Below are 5,164 nucleotides of genomic sequence, written 5' to 3'. Positions count from 1 at the left end.
TATTTCTCAATGTGCTGAGAAGGAGTGGGGACCGCTCAAAGTCAAAGCACCGCGGCCGCCCCTCTGCCACCTCCCTGGGAGCAGAGTCATCGAGCGCGAGGGTCCCCACTCCGCCTGTGCAGGCCGCGGGGCCAACAGGCTGGCTGGCTGCCCGGGCGACCCCCCTCCGAGATGCCGGGCCGGGGCAGACTGTGCAAACGCGCGCGGGCGTGTTTTCTTCCCCTGGGGTGGAGCCCTTCCACCCCACGCCGTCCGAGGCCCGTTGGCCTCGGGCGGCCTGCCTCCGAGAGTGGGAGAGAGACGGAGGACGGTGGCCCGCGGCGGCGCGAGGCGTCCCCGTTGTTCCGCCACGACTGCCAGCCGGTCGATCCTGCCGGTAGCCTGGGCTTGTCTCCGCTCCGCCTGTCCAGGCCGCGGGGCCCACAGGCGGCTTGCCTGGGAAGACCCCGCTCTCCGAGCGGCCGGGCGCCACGTTCAAGAGGTGTACGGAGCCACCTGTGGGGGGGTCTGCGGAGGGCCCCCCTGAGAGCGCTGATAACCCTGTCCTAGCTGCCTGCGCGGGCAGGCGGGACCCCCAAGAGGCCGGGCACAGCCCGCGGCAGCCCCCGCCGAAGTCCACGGCAGTTGGCAGAGACGAGTCTCGGAGAGAAAACGACAAAGTCCAGACGCTCCAGGCGCCGGCCAGGGGTGCGGACCCGGCTGGCCGGGCCGGCGGGAGCTGCGGCTGCCGGGGCCGAGCCGAGTGTCGACGCATGTCGTGAGAACCGGTATGAGGGTAATCCTGGGCCCTCGGGGCCGAGCTACGGTTCCATGAAGGCGGAAGGAGCGGGCCTGTTTCCCCTGATAGCGCCGACGACGGTAAAATAAGGGCTCGCAAAACGTCAGGACGAACACCTTTTTTGCATATAAGGGAACGAGCGGTGTGCGGTCTTTGACAAAGTGACTATTTCTCAGAGTGCTGGAGTGGGGACCGCTCAAAGTCAAAGCACCGCGGCCGCCCCTCTGCCACCTCCCTGGGAGCAGAGTCATAGAGCGCAAGTGTCCCCACTCCGCCTGTGCAGGCCGCGGGGCCAACAGGCTGGCTGGCTGGCTGGCTGCCCGGGCGACCCCCCTCCGAGATGCCGGGCTGAGGCGTAGGCAGCCGCCTCCATCACCACCACCCAAGGCGAGAGAGTGGGTCAACGGGAGAGCCGTCGCGGCCGGGGGACCCTCGCCGCGCCCATGTCCGGGGAAGGACCACAAGGGCCCTGCTCCCCGGCGCCCCGGCGAGCGGGTTCACCCTCGGCGCGTACGGCTCTCGAGGATGGGGAAGGGACGCGCGTGGGCGTCCCTCCCGTCCCCCGCGGAAGAAGGCGAGCGACTCTGCGCGTCGGGACACCCCGCGGAGCCCCCTGCGGGGGGAGTACTCCGGGGGAGAAGCGTGGCGCAGGGGGTGCAGCCCTTTCCCAGGCCACCGTGCGACGGCGTCGGTGGGGCCGACGCCGAGAGAGAGAACGATCCGGGCTCTCCCGCCTCAGGGCGGCCGAGAGCGGGGCACGGGCCCCACGTTTGGTGACGGTTTTCCCGAAAGCGAAGGACCCCCGCCTGTCCCCTCGGGCTCCGGCCGATGCGGGCGGTCCAGGGCGGGGATAGGGGACGGCGGCCTGCGGACGACGCGCTTTATCCCCAGAAGGAGCGAGGCATGAGGGGGTGTTCCACCCCCGCCGGCCGGTCTCGCTCCTTCTCCGGGCTACGCCTCGGCGGAGTAAAGACCCCCGGGTCAACGCTCCCGCGTCCGGGTGCCGCCGCGCGTCCCCTTCCCGCGGGGGGGGTGGATCCCTTCCACCCCTGGCCGTTCGAGGCCCGTGCGCCTCGGGCGGCCTCCCTTCCGAGAGAGGGAGAGAGAGACGGAGGACGGTGGTCCGCGACGGCGCGAGACGTCCAAGTTGTGTTCCCCACGGCGGCTACCCGGTCGATCCCGCCCGGTGGCCTAGGCTTTTCCCCACTCTGCCTGTCCTGGCCGCGGGGCCGACAGGCTGTCTGCCCGGGTAGACCCCGCTCTCCGAGCGGCCGGGCCCCAACCTTCAAGAGGTGTACGAAGCCACCTCGGGGTGGAGCCCTTCCACCCCTGGCCGTCCGAGGCCCGTGCGCCTCGGGCGGCCCCCCTTCCCGAGAGAGGGAGAGAGACGGAGGACGGTGGTCCGCGACGGCGCGAGGCGTCCGAGTTGTGTTCCCCACGGCGGCTACCCGGTCGATCCCGCCCGCCGGTAGCCTAGGCTTTCCCCCACTCTGCCTGTCCAGGCCGCGGGGCCGATAGGCTGTCTGCCCGGGTAGACCCCGTTCTCACTGAGCGGCCGGGCCCCAACGTTCAAGAGGTGTACGAAGCCACCTCGGGGTGGAGCCCTTCCACCCCTGGCCGTCCGAGGCCCGTGCGCCTCGGGCGGCCTCCCTTCCGAGAGAGGGAGAGAGACGGAGGACGGTGGTCCGCGACGGCGCGAGGCGTCCAACTTGTGTTCCCCCACGGCGGCTTCCCGGTCGATCCCGCCCGCCGGTAGCCTAGGCTTTTCCCCGCTCCGCCTGTCCAGGCCGCGGGGCCGACAGGCTGTCTGCCCGGGTAGACCCCGCTCTCCGAGCGGCCGGGCGCCACGTTCAAGAGGTGTACGAAGCCACCTTTGGGGGGGCTGCGGTGCCCCCCGCCCCGAGAGTGCCTCCCAGGCCGAGGGAGCCCGGCGGTCGAGTGTCGTAGGAAAGCGCGTGCCACGGCTGTGTCGGTCACAGGGGCCAGAGGTAGTTTGGGCAACGGCTTAGATCCGTATGAAGCTCATCCTTTCCGGCCTGTTCTGGCGGCGGCTAGGCGCGCGCGCGCGAATGGCACGACGCCCCTGGTTCCAGCGAGGCGACGGCGCCCCGCACCCCACTCTCTGGGCCGAGCAGAGCCCCCGAGCGCAAGGTTCCCCGCTCCGCCTGTCCAGGCCGCGGGGCCAGCAGGCTGTCTGCCCGGGTAGACCCCGCTCTCCGAGCGGCCGGGCCCCAACGTTCAAGAGGTGTACGAAGCCACCTTGAGGTGGAGCCCTTCCACCCCTGGCCGTCCGAGGCCCGCCGGTAGCCTTGGCTTGTCCCCACTCCGCCTGTCCAGGCCGCGGGGCCGACAGGCTGTCTGCCCGGGTAGACCCCGCTCTCCGAGCGGCCGGGCCCCAACGTTCAAGAGGTGTACGAAGCCACCTTGGGGGGCTGCGGTGCCCCCCGCCCCGAGAGTGCCTCCCAGGCCGAGGGGAGCCAGGTGGTCGAGTGTCGTAGGAAAGCGCGTGCCACGGCTGTGTCGGTCACACGGGCCAGAGTTAGCTTGGGCAACGGCTTAGATCCGTATGCAGCTCAACCTTTCCGGCCTGTTCTGGCGGCGGCTAGGCGCGCGCGAACGTCACGACGCCCCTGGCTCCAGCGAGGCGACGGCGCCCCGCACCCCGCTCTCTGGGCCGAGCAGAGCCCCCGAGCGCAAGAGTCCCCGCTCCGCCTGTCCAGGCCGCGGGGCCGACGGGCTGTCTGCCCGGGTAGACCCCGCTCTCCGAGCGGCCGGGCCCCAACGTTCAAGAGGTGTACGAAGCCACCTCGGGGGGCTGCGGTGCCCCCCGCCCCGAGAGTGCCTCCCAGGCCGAGGGGAGCCAGGCGGTCGAGTGTCGTAGGAAAGCGCGTGCGCGGCTGTGTCGGTCACACGAGCCAGAGTTAGTTTGGGCAACGGCTTAGATCCGTATGCAGCTCAACCTTTCCGGCCTGTCCTGGCGGCGGCTAGGCGCGTGCGAACGTCACAACGCCCCTGGTTCCAGCGAGGCGACGGCGCCCCGCACCCAACTCTCCGGGCCGAGCAGAGCCCCCGAGCGCAAGAGTACCCGCTCCGCCTGCCCAGGCCGCGGGGCCGACAGGCTGTCTGCCCGGGTAGACCCCGCTCTCCGAGCGGCCGGGCGCCACGTTCAAGAGGTGTACGAAGCCACCTAAAGGGGGCTGCGGTGGCCCCCTGCCCCGAGAGTGCCTCCCAGGCCGAGGGAGCCCGGCGGTCGAGTGTCGTAGGAAAGCGCGCGCGCGGCTGTGTCACACGGGCCAGAGTTAGTTTGGGCAACGGCTTAGATCCGTATGCAGCTCAACCTTTCCGGCCTGTTCTGGCGGCGGCTAGGCGCGCGCGCACGTCACGACGCCCCTGGTTCCAGCGAGGCGACCCGCCACCCCACTCTCCGGGCCGAGCAGAGCGTCCGCTCTCGCTCCTTGGAGCAGAGCCCCCGAGCGCAAGAGTCCCCGCTCCCGCCTGTCCGGGCCGCGGGGGCCGACAGGCTGTCTGCCCGGGTAGACCCCGCTCTCACCGAGCGGCCGGGCGGCCACGTTCAAGAGGTGTACGAAGCCACCTTGGGGGGCTGCGGAGCCCCCCTCCCCATGAGAGCGCCTCACAGGCTTTGCTGATAACCCCGTCCTAGCTGCCTGCGCGGGCAGGTGGGACCCCCAGGAGGCCGCGCACAGCCCGCGGCAGCCCCTGCCGAAGCCCACGGCAGTTGGCAGAGATGAGTCTTGGAGAGGAAAGGACAGAGTGAAAACGCTCCAGGCGCCGACCAGGGGCGCGTACCTGGCTGGCCGGGCCGGCGGGAGCTGCGGCTGCTGGAGTTGCACCGAGTGTCGATGCATGTCGTGAGAACCGGTATGAGGTTGAACCTGGGCCCTCGGGGCCGAGGCGCGGTTCCAGGGAGACGGAAGGAGCGGGCGTGTTTCCCCTGATAGCGCCGACGACGGTAAAATAAGGCCTCGCAAAACGTCAGGACGAACACCTTTTTTGCATATAAGGGAACGAGCGGTGTGCGGTCTCTGACCAAGTGAGTATTTCTCAAACTCGAAGCACCCGCGGCGGCCTCCCCTCTGCCGCCACCCCGCACCCTCCTGGGGCAGAGCCACCGAGAGCAAGAGTCCCCCCCGCACTCCGCCTGCGCAGGCCGCGGGGCCAGCAGGCTGGCCGGCTTGCCCGCCCGGGTGACCCCCCTCCGAGACGCCGGGCGGAGGCCTTCCCACGCGAGAGAGTGGGTCGACGTGAGAGCCGACGCGGCCAGGGGACCCTCGCCGCGCCCCTGTCCGGGGCAGGACCTCAAGGGCCGAGCACCCCTACCGAGCCCCGGACGAACTCCGGCGAGCAGGTCCACACGCCGGCGTACGG

This window comes from Eleutherodactylus coqui, unplaced genomic scaffold (genome assembly GCF_035609145.1).
Source record: "Eleutherodactylus coqui strain aEleCoq1 unplaced genomic scaffold, aEleCoq1.hap1 HAP1_SCAFFOLD_276, whole genome shotgun sequence".
NCBI lineage: Eukaryota > Metazoa > Chordata > Amphibia > Anura > Eleutherodactylidae > Eleutherodactylus > Eleutherodactylus coqui.
Note: the sequence above shows the minus strand (reverse complement) of the source record.